This window comes from Apium graveolens, unplaced genomic scaffold (genome assembly GCF_009905375.1).
Source record: "Apium graveolens cultivar Ventura unplaced genomic scaffold, ASM990537v1 ctg7019, whole genome shotgun sequence".
Lineage (NCBI taxonomy): Eukaryota > Viridiplantae > Streptophyta > Magnoliopsida > Apiales > Apiaceae > Apium > Apium graveolens.
In genome coordinates, this window is record NW_027419974.1 from 32,425 (window position 1) to 48,636 (window position 16,212).

Sequence of the window (16,212 nt, forward strand, 5' to 3'; positions counted from 1 at the left end):
ATGTGGCCAGGGTGATGACCGGTGGGGGATTCATCCATCTACTAGTAGAAAAGGTTACTTATTGGTATCTTTGCCTGATCAGCAAGATATCAGGTTTATGCCAAAATTTCTTTTCTTTCCAAATTCATTGGATATTGCAACTCTGTTCATACTTTACATGACAGAGGTTTTCAGGAAATGTATGAGAGATATATATAGGTGTATATATATATCGGGACTTAATGAAGTATCTCGTAACTTCATTTCATTCAATAATATTTCAAAGATTGAATCTATTCAAGTATTATCTTGTAGTCTCATCTATTTGATGAACCTTTGAAACTAATTATAACTTGAACGGTGGTAGTTCAAGTAGTATTTGGAAAAGATATAAGTATATTGGAGTATCTTGTAACTTCATCTTTTAAACTTATATCTAGTAAATGATTATCTTATGTATGTCGAAGATTTTCAGAAAAACGTTGAGACAAGATTAGATATATGAGATCACCTTGCAACGATATTTGTATACAATTATAAACTGGAACTCTGTGTGTATTATGCATGGAAGAGGACTTCCAAGATTTTGAAAAGTATATATGTATATATACTGAATATTTTGCGACTTCATCGCATTAAGATATCAAACTTGGTTCATTTCTTTTGACCAAGACTTTCATGAGTACTATGAGAAGGCTCATATATTGTAAATCATTATACATATTATTTTGGTGGGCTTGCTGCTCACCCTTGCTTTCTTCTTTCATCACACAACAACAGATAGAAAAGATGAACAGGACCAAGCTCCTAATTCGCGAGCGGATAGGAAACATTCCGCAGTTTCCTATAGGCATTGATGTCGCTGTAGCTGAGGTAGGAACTACCAATAGGCTAGGCTTCAACTTTTGATGTACCAGATTTATGTATATTTATGAATTGTAATAATGGCAAAGAAATGTAAATTTATTCAGAAACCCTTTTAAGTTGTATTGACATATAATTGTGGAATAAAACGACTTGTGATTATTTTTGGATAATCATCTCTGAGACTATAACTTGTGGTGTGTGTGTTTATTGTGGGGTCACAGTACAGAGTAGTTGATTATTTATTAAAATTGGGTGTTATTAAGGGAAATGGAACTCGTGACAACCCGGATCCCCGACCCCGGATTTGGGGGTGTACAGAAGTGGTATCAGAGCTAAGCGTTATAAACCTCAGAGATGATATGACGTTAAAATAATAAGTTCACTAAGATAATAAGAACTTTTGCCAAGTTCATAGTCGGGCTACCTAACGTAGTACTGACAGTTAAAACCCTTACGGGAACCCTTATAAATATCGTGATAGTAACATAGTTCGTTCTCGTATAGGACAGCGGGGCACCGAACCCTGAGGTTCAGGAGCATCAGCATGAGGATATTTTATTACAAGTTGGAGATCAAATTGTTAATCTGATAGAGTACCCTAATGAGGGACCAGATGAGATTCATATTGAGAATGTTGTGGTTCAGGATGTTATTCCGGAAAGGATTGTGGCTGAGGAGGATCTCATGGAGGATCCGGATGAGAATGAAGAGAGGACCGCTGAGGAATTGATGACCGTAGTCAGGGCGACTACCAGAGCAAGAATGGCCGCGAGGGTGGCACTAGAAGATGAAGAGTTACCAAGGGCACAAAGGTTAATGAGGGCAGAAGGAGTGGGGCCTTCCACGACACCAATTATACCAGTATCAGACCCTCTTCCAGAGGTTCCTGTAGACATCCATGAGGTTCCACCAATTCCTGTTTCATCCTCGGTACAGAGCCCAACACCTACTGAGGAAATGCCACCTGTATCTCCTGCACCATTGTCACCTGATACTGTGCTTGGTTATCCGTTTGGATCTCCTGGGTCTACGCCACCTGCACCCCATGGACTGCTAGATGCTACCACTCAGGCTTCTCTTATCGCCAATTATCATATGACGTTGGGTGGCCTGTCTGAGGCCCGTAATGTTAGGAGTGATCTATTGGATCGACTTACTGCACCAAGAATTGAGGGCGGGGTACTTCTAGCAGGATTAGCTCATAGCATGGACAGGATTGAGGCTACCACCCGTGTAACAGCTAGAGGCCATCTTGAGGGTCAGATTGATCCAGCTCTACTTGCAACTATCTTGGACCTCATCACCGCTTTAATGGAGCAGGTTAGGGATGTTGTGCGTGCCCGCATTTCTTGATCCATAATAGTGTGCAAAGTCTGAGCAATCTGACAAGAATTTCATGCAGCACCGCTTTTGGAGGATTAGCCTAAGTTATGGACGATTAGTTTTAATGACTAGATGATTATCTATGGTAGTACTTTTGGGATGGAAGCGATCAGATCAAATGATGTAATTCTCTTTAATGTGTTAAGTTGTTGTACCCTCGAACAAATGGTTATGTATATATTCGTTAATTTCAGTTCAGATCAGTTTGTTTGTGATAAGATCAAATTGTTAATTGCTTTATTAACAATTAAGAGAGTGTCATGAAGTTTATCGAACTTGAGAATTCATAATTTACAATCGTGCAAGGACTGAACGAGGGAAAGACTTAAGCAAAGTAAGTAAGACAAATATCCAGAGATTCTCAAAAAAAAAATAAATTCCAAGTAATATGCCCCCACAAGGAATAAGATTAGGGGCAAACCTTGAATGTGATAATCAGGGAGGTCGCAATTAAGATATAAGGAACCCAAAATATAATAAAGTGGAAAATGAGGATTTTAAATTTAAAGATGACCCCAATTATGGGGAGTAGGAAGAAATATTTAGACTGAGAAAACAGAAGTCGAGCGAGATAGGGAGACCCGAGACGGTACTCCTATATGGAAATTCATGGACCTGTCTAAACAGAACTTATACTTTATTCCCAACCACCACCTTGAGGGAAACAATGTAGTGGGAAATTCTTTCAGGACCTTTAAGTCGCTAAGCTCTCAGAGTTCCAAGGAACGACCTGACCCAGCCGAGGCAAGAGCCTGGATAAAGGAAATAGAGGAATCATTTGAGATTCTGAATGATTGACGAATCACAAAAGACTGTTTTGTCACTTACCCTCCTAAGAGAGAGACCACCCGCTGGTGAAAGGCCAAGGAAGGCACGGAGCAAGAGATTATAATAAACTGATTTAAGTTCAGTCAATTGTTTTCAGGAAAGTACTTCCCAAGGTTATGGAGATAGTGTAAAAGCTTTAGAGCCAAAACAAAGGCGGACGAGTATGATGAATTATGAATCTAAGTTGTAAAAGTTGTCAAGATTCGTTCTCAGGACACGAATCCAGAATGACGGGATATTTGAAATCAATGCTTATATTGTGTTGGTTCATGAAATAATTATAAGAGAAAGGAAAATAAAAAGAAACTGAAGTGGAAAGGAATATTAAGGCAATAGAGTTGAGGAATGATAAGGGAGTTGGGTATGAGGAAACCCTAAAGAATCATAATAATAGAAATAGAAAAGTATGTAATCGTCAGGATGAGGGTTATTCACCATGAGTTAAAATTGATGGTTGAAGGCATAAGAGATACATATATTTTATCCCCTATAAGTTGGGAGGATTCGAGGAAACCTTGAGATAGTTCGAAGGATAAATAATGAGACGCGGATAGACTGAGGAGACAAGGAAGTAAGAAAATTAGGAGAATTGGAGGAAGGAAGTGACCTTCAAGAATGTGAAGTATAAGACTGGTGGCTTGATACCCAGAAAGGGAGACGCCGGGTATGAAAGACATCCCAACGTTGAGATGACTGATGAGAAAAAAAAACAAAAGAAAATGAGGATTTATTAAGAAGATGTTCACGTTGAACACGACCAATATCTTCCAGAACATCCATGTTATCATTACCAAATTAGGAAAGAAAAGCGGATAACCGTTGTTATCTTTTGGAGGCCATTTTGATTGACCTCATTTTGAATACAGATGTTATTGTGAAATTAGGCATATACTATCGAGATGGGAATGATTGAATAAGACACCCTTATCAGGGATATATGACTTGATTTATCCATGGAAGGATGCATGTACCTTTTTAAAGGTGGAATTAAGGATAGAACATCGGTAACTTAAAATGAATCCTAGGGGAATGCATAAAGGTTGGCATTTTACCCTTAATAGGGATAATATGAGTTTTGACAGTATGAATTGGAAAGGATTAAGGTAATAACAACCTTTAAGAATCAGTGGAGAATTTTTTTTCAAAAGTACATAGATAATGGTTCTAGTATTAGTAAAGGGTATTTTGATATGCCCTGTATCTAGGGAATACATGAGGAACGATTCAAGGATAACCTTAAAGGTTTTACAAGGAGAAAGGTAATATTCAAAATTCTCAAAAATAGAAATGTTGATAAAGGAAATATGACGTAATTATAATGATGCCAAGTGGGGCACGTGTTAAACCACGAGAAAGTATGGATCGAACTAGTAATGGTCGAAATTGTTCAGGGCAATTAGGACTTAAGATAAAAGATGTTCAAAGTATGATTAAAAGTCAGTCGTGACAGTGATTAACCTCTAAAGACTGAGGCAATAACTTATAATTTTTTTTTATTATTTTTACTCATCAGACTTTAAGGAAAACATCTTCACATAAGCTGTGATTGAAATGAGGTGGAAAATTATTTGGAGGTGGTTAAAATGACATTGACTGTAAGGAAATTTTACTATCAGGAAAGGCCAAAGAGGTGGCCGACACTTTAAAGGTAAGAGGATAATTATAGGCGCTTGTGCCAAAGGAATACAGTGATGATGGTTAAAGCTATGAAGGTTGTATTATGGTTTGGAAGATTGACATTCCTTCTGATGACTGTGCAATACCCAACCGTAATAGTAGTTGGTAAAGGTTTAATTCGTGTAATCGCCATGAGCGGGCTATCTATCTCAGAAGATACTATCTTGAGATAAGCCAGGATCATGTTTCAAAAAGGACTAGACGAACCCTTGAGTTAAGTCTTCTATCGAAGGTATATGATTAAGAATAGTATTAACCTGCTATCGTTGCTTTGATTGAAACTCTTCTGCAATTTTATCTGCTTCATGTCATGACTGTACATCAGGATCTGGAGTGTTCTTCATGAATTATGATTGGTGGTTATGTTAACTCCTTAGAAGTATTCTATACGACATGTATGGACTCTGTATGGTTAGATATTAAGATTTCATGGAAAGTGAATGACGACAGTAGGTCAGTGGTGGACCATAGTAATGCAGCAATGATTCTGCGAGTAATGAGCTTATTACAACCGTGAGAGTTGTATTGGAATGGATGTTGAGATTGAGTACCAGTAATCGGGTCGTGGTGGTGTATAAGTTATCATTGATAGACTAATTAAGTAGAGTATCTACCTATTGAATATTTATTCCCTCTTATGAAAAGAGAGTCGTATTACTATATGAGCAAGGTTGCGGTGCAAGCATAGAATTCTAGTAACGATGAAGTCTAGAATGAGATCCCAGATTCGATTTTCGATATCGAGGGAGTTTCAAAGGTGATTGTGTATAAGCTCGAGGAAGAGCACGGGTCCATAGAATGATGGACAGAATAGCAAAAAATATTTAAGCATGTGAAATGCGATGCGAAAATACTTGATATATATACACATATGTTTTGTTCTCCTTTGACAAACCTCTATAGTTCAGAGGTAGGTTCCAAGCCAGATATTTTGTGGCAGTATATTTTTTTTCATATATACAATTCTCTTCAATTCGTTCTTTTCTCTTCTTTTCATTTCATATAAACTGAGAAGAACAACCCTTCCAGAAGGGGAGGTATTGCCGAATGACTATCTATCTGTGTGATAGAAGCCGAGTAGGATACCAGCTATTGTTTAATTGCTTGTCAAGTACTAAAGGTTGGACACCTTCTGTACTAACTATGTAATAGAACAAGTGTTCATGATCATAGTAATCTCTCAACAAATTCCTTTACTTTTATATGATTGATCAAATTTTGGAAAATGGAAATAGCTGAAAAAGGAGTAGTAAAGTTATGGTGGTATTCAGAATGGAAGCACATTCGTGATACCAAGGTTGACGTGGTTATTAAAAGGTTATAGAATGCTAACAAGCAAAAGTATAACCAGTATAATACTAGGAACAGAAGGTAGTAGCAATTACAAACTGGAAAAGAATGGGTATTGAGAAGCAAAAGCTATAATGCTAGAAGCTATGATGAGAGTCTGTGCAATAGACTTGAAAGAATTTGAAATGGTCACTTAACACGGATTGAATTTTCTTATGACAATAGATCATATGTCAGTATTGAGATATCGCCTTATGAGATCCTTGAGGGAAGATAATGTCGATCTCCCTTATGTTAGGATAAAGTTGTAGAGCGCAAGATGCTCGGACCAGCAGTGGTCCAAAGGACCAAGGATATGATAGATCTAATCAGAGGACGGCTGGTAGTAGCCCAAGATGGACATGATAAGTATGTTGATTTGACAAAAGGACAAAGAATAGGAAGTAGGGGACCTAGTGTTGTTAAAGGTATCCCCTTGGAAACCCTTGGAAAGGATTGATGAGGTTCGGAAAGAAAGGAAAGCTAAGTCTACAATTTGTTGGACCCTTGGATATATTAAGACGTATTGGGAAGCTAGCATATGAGCTAGCCCTACCCCCGATCATGTAGCAAGTTCTTAACGTGTTCCACGTATCAATGTTAAGGAAGTGTAATTCGGATGCCAGATAAATAGGGGCATATGAGCACATAGACATGCAACCCGACGTAACCTATATGGAGCAACCAGGAAGGGTTATCGAGTGAAAAGGAACAAGTGCTTAGGAGAAGGGTTATCAAACTATTCAGAGTTTGATGGAAGAACCACAATGTGGCAAAATTTACTCGAGAGTTAGAAAGTGCAATGTTAAGAGAGTATCCCTATTCATTTTCTATCTGATTCCGGGACGGAATCCTTTTAAGGAGGGAGGACTGTAATAACCCCAAATTTTGGAATTTTTGAAACCCTTATGAATAGTGATTTTGCAGATTATGCTGAATGAGAAAACTTTTCATGCCACACTATGTAGGGGTTTCTTCTATTGTTATTCTGAGATCTTATTAGTACTTTATATGGGATATAAGTGTATGTAAAGATCGTCAGAATCCAAATTCGAACACTTTGATTTTTCCCGAAAATCCACCAGATACCGAAAGAATTGAGTATAAGGTAACAGGATAAAAAGGATTTAAATAAAAGGATTATAAGAGAGGATCATAAAAAGAATATAATGTATTGAGAAAGGTTAAGGAAACCCAAGTTATAAGATCCCGGGTATGATCCCTCAAATGATAAACGAAAACGAAAGTTAAGCGAACCGTATAACAGATCAGCGGTCATTAGACAAACAATTAGGAGTTAATCAAGGAGGTTAGGGATGATGAGGTCATCCAACCAATAAGAAGAGGGCAAGTAAGGGATGATGACATCACAAAGTGACATAAGCATGACATAGGGGGGAAGGAGGTGTGGATGAATGATAACCACACAAAGTTCAAGGTTAATAAGGTAATTAACCAAAATCAAAACAAAAACAACCAAGGCAAATCAAAACAAATCACAAAAACACAAAAATCTCTCTTTCTTCCAAGCTTGCTCTCGGCTTTTCCCCATTTTCAAGAAGAAGAATTTCAAAATTCAAGTTCCAAGCTTCCTTAATTGGTAAGATAATTATCTAGTACTCCTTATGCATAGATATAGCTATTCCATGAGTTTAAGCTTCAAATTCCTTCACAATCTCTTCCAATAATTCAAGGAAGAAGATCGCGAATAGTAACTTTCAAAGAAATAACTTTAGTTTCTTGAATTTTTATGAAAGTTTAAGGTTATACAAGCAAGGATCAAGGTTCTTTAGGCATTCAAAGCTCTTATGATTGTGTTAAGAAGCTTCAAGAAGGTATAAACTCCAAACCCTAGCTTTAGTTTTGAGTATTTAGGAATGGTTATGAGTAATATAGTATATGTGAAGCATGAAGCTTGTTTGTTTAGAGTTTGGGTTGGAGTGGTAGTGGTATGAATGTTGAATCTTGTTGATTTGTTAAAAGAATTAAGTATAGTTTAAGTTCATGTTGAGAATAACAAAAATTGGAAGAACTTGAGGTGTTGGGACTGTTGTAGTGCGTTTTGGATGAATGTTAGTTGTATGAATGAATTGGGATTGATTGGTGATTGATTTGGATTGGTTTAAATTTGGGAAATCGCGTAAACATAGCCGTCGTAATGTCCGATTTACTTTAGACTGGTTTTCTTCATAACATTAGGACCCTAGAACTCCCTGCTAGGTTTTGACCATTACCATGTTTAGATAGTTCATGTTATAATCTTCGTTTTGATATGTAGTTCGTTTAATTCCGATGTACGGTTTAGGAGAAACGACCGTTTTAAGTAACGGCGTTTCGCGACCGAACCATTACCCCTCGCCTTACTTTGAAACCTTGGTTAAGGACCTTAAATGACTAATTGGGGTAAGAAACAATTATTTAAAGTGGATTAGGCAGTTGGTAAGGTACTCGCGAAAGAATCGCCTTAAAACCCTTAATGGTTAATTTATTAAAAATGGTGGAGCCGAGGGTACTCGAGCGACTTAAGTAAATCGTTAAGCGCGAAAGCGAACATTAGGACTCTAAATGGTTAAAGTCTAGTTTCTTAAGCGACCGGGGTTTAATTCCGACTTATGTTGTTGTTCATAGGTTATCGGACCCACTCTAAGCTTAAGCCTATCCGGGAGCACTCAGGCAAGTTTTCTACCTGCTATACTGTTGTTGTGATGTATATATGTATATGCATTGTCTTGTGATAAATACATGTTGGTTAATTAGCAAATTCTTGCGATATATTGTAGTATGTGATATGGTATATATGCATGCTTGGTTCATAATCTTGATACATATATCTGTTGATTCAGTTGCATAATACCTATGCTAGAGATAAGCGGTATTTGAGTTTACCCTTAGTATAGGGGACCCAAAGGTGAACATTTTTCTAAACCGGAAGTCGATGTTCCCAAGTATAATATATATATATATATAGATATAGTTTTCAAAACTATTAATCGAATAAGTTTTATTCGATAACTTTATTAATGAATATTATTTGGAATATTCATTCGAGGACTTATGACTCCGCTTATTTTATTTAATGAATATTATTTTGAATATTCATTCGAGGACTTATGACTCCGCTTATTTTATTTAATGAATATTATTTTGAATATTCATTCGAGGACTTATGACTCCGCTTATTTACTAAATAATATTCTTTATTTTATTAAAGAATAATGTTTCAATAATCAAACTTATTTTCGATTATTCAAATAAAGATCATACTTTCGTATAAGTATATCTTTGGTTATTAATATTCATTTCAAGTATGAGTTTTAAAACATCTACTTCAATTATTTTTATAAAGATTATTCTTTATGGGAATATTATTTAAATAATAATATTCAGATATTTTCTAATATATTGAGACTGATTTATTTTATTAAATCAGCATTACTCCAAACATTCTTAAAAATGTTTTCGAGTCTTCAAAATGATTTTTAAAAGTTAGGGCGGATCCCAAAACTCATTTTCAAATTTAAGATCTTCCTTTCGAAGGGGATTTAAATACTCGCTCAAAACCTGGGGGATCCGGCTCTGTGGTATATTTTACATTCGCAACGTGGTTGCTGTTTTGAGAAAACAATTTGATTACTTGCCCAACGTTCGGGAAGTAAATCCATCTAATTGAGTCGGCATAAGCGACAGGCCGGGGTACGGTCTATCAAAGTGTAAGTGGCTGGGTGGCAGTCCATCAACGCGTAAGAGGCCGGGTGGCGGTCCAGCACAAGGTCCTTATGTGGCCAGGGTGATGACCGATGGGGGATTCATCCATCTACTAGTAGAAAAGGTTACTTATTGGTATCTTTGCCTGATCAGCAAGATATCAGGTTTATGCCAAAATTTCTTTTCTTTCCAAATTCATTGGATATTGCAACTCTATTCATACTTTACATGACAGAGGTTTTCAGGAAATGTATGAGAGATATATATAGGTGTATATATATATCAGGACTTAATGAAGTATCTCGTAACTTCATTTCATTCAATAATATTTCAAAGATTGAATCTATTCAAGTATTATCTTGTAGTCTCATCTATGTGATGAACTTTTGAAACTAATTATAACTTGAACGGTGGTAGTTCAAGTAGTATTTGGAAAAGATATAAGTATATTGGAGTATCTTGTAACTTCATCTTTTAAACTTATATCTAGTAAATGATTATCTTATGTATGTCAAAGATTTTCAGAAAAACGTTGAGACAAGGTTAGATATATGAGATCACCTTGCAACGATATTTTTATACAGTTATAAACTGGAACTCTGTGTATATTATGCATGGAAGAGGACTTCCAAGATTTTGAAAAGTATATATGTATATATACTGAATATTTTGCGACTTCATCGCATTAAGATATCAAACTTGGTTCATTTCTTTTGACCAAGACTTTCATGAGTACTATGAGAAGGCTCATATATTGTAAATCATTATACATATTATTTTGGTGGGCTTGCTGCTCACCCTTGCTTTCTTCTTTCATCACACAACAACAAATAGAAAAGATGAACAGGACCAAGCTCCCAATTCGCGAGCGGATAGGAAACGTTCCGCAGTTTCCTATAGGCATTGATGTCGCTGTAGCTGAGGTAGAAACTACCAATCGGCTAGGCTTCAACTTTTGATGTACCAGATTTATGTATATTTATGAATTGTAATAATGGAAAAGAAATGTAAATTTATTCAGAAACCCTTTTAAGGTGTATTGACATATAATTGTGGAATAAAACAACTTGTGATTATTTTTGGATAATCATCTCTGAGACTATAACTTGTGGTGTGTGTGTTTATTGTGGGGTCACAGTACAGAGTAGTTCATTATTTATTAAGATTGGGTGTTATTAAGGGAAATGGAACTCGTGACAACCCGGATCCCCGACCCCGGATTTGGGGGTGTTACATATACGATGTTGACATATTAATTGTTGTATATATGGTGGAACGTGACTGTTATATGGTGCAAAGTGACTGTAATATGGTGAAAAGTGACTTACATGGTTGATTAGAACCAAAATGTGGAACAAAATTGACCTGTATGAAATTGGAACTGAAAGCTGGTAAAAGGATGTCAAATTGGATGTATATGATGTTAACAAGTTAATTATACAAATAGATTGTGGAAAGTGACTCATATAGGGTGCAAAATGACTCTAATATGGTGAAAAGTGACTTACATGGTTAATGAGAACCAAAATCTGAACCAAAATTGACTTATACGAATGTGGCACTAAGAGGTGGTAAAAGAATTTCTAATTGCATGTACATGAAGTTAACATGTTAATTATACCAATATATGATGGCAAGGGACTCTTATAAGGTACAAAGTGAATCTAATATTGTGAGAAGTCCCTTACATGTTTGGTTAGAGCCAAAATGTGGCCCGAAATTGACTTTAAGAAAGGGGTACCAAGAGGTGGTTGAAGGATGTCTAATTGCATGTACATGATGTTAACATGTTAATTGTACCAATATATGTTGTCAAGTGACTCTTATAAGGTGCAAAGTGACACTAATAATGTGAGAAGTCACTTACATGTTTGATTAGAGCCAAAACGTGGCCCAAAATTGACTTGTAAGAAAGGGGTACCAAGAGGTAGTTAAAAGATGTCAAATTACATGTACATGATGTTAACATATTAGTTGATCAATATATGGTGGCAAGTGACTCTTATAGGGTGTAAAGTGATTCTAATATGGTGAAAAGTGACTTACATGGTCGATCAGAGCCAAAATGTGGAACAAAATTAACTTGTATGAAGATGGCATTAATAGGTGGTAAAAGGATGTCAAATTGGATGTATATGATGTTAACATGTTAATTGTTGTATATATGGTGGAACGTGACTGTTATAAGGTGCAAAGTGACTCTAATATGGTGAAAAGTGACTTACATGGTTGATTAGAACCAAAATGTGGAACAAAATTGACCTGTATGAAAGTGGAACTAAGAGGTGGTAAAAGGATGTCAAATTGGATGTATATGATGTTAACATGTTATTATACAAATAGATTGTGGAAAGTGACTCATATATGGTGCAAAATGACTCTAATATGGTGAAAAGTGACTTACATGGTTAATGAGAACCAAAAAATGAACCAAAATTGACTTGTACGAATGTGGCACTAAGAGGTAGTAAAGGATTTCTAATTGCATGTACATGAAGTTAACATGTTAATTGTACCAATATATGATGGCAAGCGACTCATATAAGGTGCAAAGTGACTCTAATATTGAGAGAATTCCCTTACATGTTTGATTAAAGCCAAAATGTGTCCCAAAATTGACTTTAAGAAAGGGGTACCAAAAGGTGGTTGAAGGATGTATAATTACATGTACATGATGTTAACATGTTAATTGATCAATATATGGTGGCAAGTGACTCTTATAGGGTGCAAAGTGATTCTAATATGGTAAAAAGTGACTTACATGGTCGATTAGAGCCAAAATATGGAACAAAATTAACTTGTATGAAGGTGGCATTAATAGGTGGTAAAAGGATGTCAAATTGGACGTATATGATGTTAACATGCTAATTGTTGTATATATGGTGGAACGTGACTGTTATAAGGTGCAAAGTGACTCTAATATGGTGAAAAGTGACTTACATGGTTGATTATAACCAAAATGTGGAACAAAATTGACTTGTATGAATGTGGCACTAAGAGGTGGTAAAAAGATTTCTAATTGCATGTACCTGATGTTAACATGTTAATTGTACCAATATATGATGGCAAGTGACTCTTATAAGGTGCAAAGTGACTCTAATATGGTGAGAAGTCACTTACATGATTGATTAGAGCCAAAATATGGCCCAAAATTGACTTGTAGGAAAAGGGTAACAAGAGTTGGTTAAAGGATGTCTAATTGCATGTACACGATGTTAACATGTTAATTGTATCAATATATGTTGTCAAGTAACTCTTATAGGGTCCAAAGTGACTCTAATATGGTCAAAAGTGACTTACATGGTTGATTAGACCCAAAATGTGGAACAAAATTAACTTGTATGAAAGTGGCATTAATAGGTGGTAAAAGGATGTCAAATTGGATTTATATGATGTTAACATGTTAATTATTGTATATATGGTGGAAAGTGACTCTTATATGGTGCAAAGTGACTCTAATATGGTGAAAAGTGACTTACATGGTTGATTAGAACCAAAATGTGGAACAAAATTGACCTGGATGAAAGTGGAACTAAGAGGTGGTAAAAGGATGTCAAATTGGATGTATATGATGTTAACATATTAATTATATAAATAGATTGTGGAAAGTGACTCATATAGGGTGAAAAGTGACTCTAATATGGTGAAAAGTGACTTACATGTTTAATTAGAACCAAAATATGGACCAAAATTGACTTGTATGAATGTGGCACTCAGAGGTGGTAAAAGGATTTCTAATTGCATGTACATGATGTTAACATGTTAATTGTACCAATATATGTTGGCAAATGACTCTTTTAAGGTACAAAGTGACTCTAATATCGTGAGAAGTGACTTACATGTTTGATTAGAGACAAAATGTGGCCAAAAATTGACTTGAAGGAAAAGGGTACCAAGAGGTGGTTGAAGGATGTCTATTTGAATGTACATGATGTTAACATGTTAATTGATCAATATATGGTGGCAAGTGACTCTTATAGGGTGCAAAGTGACTCTAATATGGTGAAAAATGACTTACATGGTCGATTAAAGCCAAAATGTGGATCAAAATTAACTTGTATGAAAGTGGCATTAATAGGTGGTAAAAGGATATCAAATGGATGTATATAATGTTAAAATGTTAATTGTTGTATATATGGTGGAATGTGACTCTTATAGGGTGCAAAGTGACTCTAATATGGTGAAAAGTGACTTACATGTTTAATTGAACCAAAATATGGACCACAGTTGACTTGTACGAATGTGGCACTAAGAGGTGGTAAAAGGATTTCTAATTACATGTGCATGATGTTAACATGTTAATTGTTGTATATATGGTGGAAAGTAACTCTTATAAAGTGCAAAGTGACTCTAATATGATGAAAAGTGACTTACATGGTTGATTAGAACCAAAATCTGGAACAAAATTGACCTGTATGAAAGTGGAACTAAGAGGTGGTTAAAGGATGTCTAATTGCATGTACATGATGTTAACATGTTAATTGATCAATATATGGTGGCAAGTGACTCTTATAGGGTGCAAAGTGACTTTAATATGGTGAAAAGTGACTTACATGGTCGATTAGAGCCAAAATGTGGAACAAAATTAACTTGTATGAAAGTGGCATTAATAGGTGGTAAAAGGATGTCAAATTGGATGTATATGATGTTAACATGTTAATTGTTGTATATATGGTGGAACGTGACTGTTATAAGGTGCAAAGTGACTCTAATAGGGTGAAAAGTCACTTACATGGTTGATTAGAACCAAAATGTGGAACAAAATTGACCTCTATGAAAGTGGAACTAAGAGGTGGTAAAAGGATGTCAAATTGGATGTATATGATGTTAACATGTTAATTATACAAATAGATTGTGGAAAATGACTCATATAGGGTGCAAAATGACTCTAATATGGTGAAAAGTGACTTACATGGTTAATGAGAACCAAAATATGGACCAATATTGACTTGTACGAAAGTGGCACTAAGAGGTGGTAAATGGATTTCTAATTGCATGTACATGAAGTTAACATGTTAATTGTACCAATATATGATGGCAAGCGACTCTTATAAGGTGCAAAGTGACTCTAATATTGTGAGAAGTCCCTTACATGTTTGATTAGAGCCAAAATGTGGCCCAAAATGGACTTGTAAGAAAGGGGTACAAAGAGGTGGTTAAAGGATGTCTAATTGCATGTACATGATGTTAACATGTTAATTGATCGATATATGGTGGCAAGCGACTCTTATAAGGTGCAAAGTGACTCTAATATTGAGAGAATTCCCTTACATGTTTGATTAAAGCCAAAATGTGTCCCAAAATTGACTTTAAGAAAGGGGTACCAAGAGGTGGTTGAAGGATGTATAATTGCATGTAAATGATGTTAACATGTTAGATGTATCAATATATGGTGGCAGGTGACTCTTATAGGGAGCAAAGTGACTAACATGGTTGATTACAACCAAAATGTGGAACAAAATTAACTTGTATAAAAGTGGCACTATAGGTGATAAAAGGATGTCAAATTGGATGTATATGATGTTAAAATATTAATTTTTGTATATATGGTGGAATGTGACTCTTATAGGGTGCAAAGTGACTCTAATACGGTAAAAATTGACTTACATGTTTAATTAGAACCAAAATGTGGACCAAAATTGACTTGTATGAATGTGGCACTAAGAGGTGGTAAAAGGATTTCTAATTGCATGAATGTTAACATGTTAATTGTACCAATATATGTTGGCAAGTGACTCTTATAAAGTGCAAAGTGACTCTAATATGGTGAGAAGTCACTTACATGATTGATTAGAGCCAAAATATGGCCCAAAATTGACTTGTAGGAAAAGGGTAACAAGAGGTGGTTAAAGGATGTCTATTTGCATGTACATGATTTTAACATGTTAATTGTATCAATATATGCGGTCAAGTGACTCTTATAGGGTCCAAAGTGACTCTAATATGGTCAAAACTTACATGGTTGATTAGACCCAAAATGTGGAACAAAATTAACTTGTATGAAAGTGGCATTAATAGGTGGTAAAAGGATGTCAAATTGGATTTATATAATGTTAACATGTTAATTATTGTATATATGGTGGAAAATGACTCTTATATGGTGCAAAGTGACTCTATTATGGTGAAAAGTGACTTACATGGTTGATTAGAACCAAAATGTGGAACAAAATTGATCTGGATGAAAGTGGAACTAAGAGGTGGTAAAAGGATGTCAAATTGGATGTATATGATGTTAAAATATTAATTATATAAATAGATTGTGGAAAGTAACTCATATAGGGTGCAAAGTAACTCTAATATGGTGAAAAGTGAATTACATGTTTAATTAGAACCAAAATATGGACCAAAATTGTCTTATATGAATGTGGCACTCAGAGGTGGTAAAAGGATTTCTAATTGCATGTACATGATGTTAACATGTTAATTGTACCAATATATGTTGGC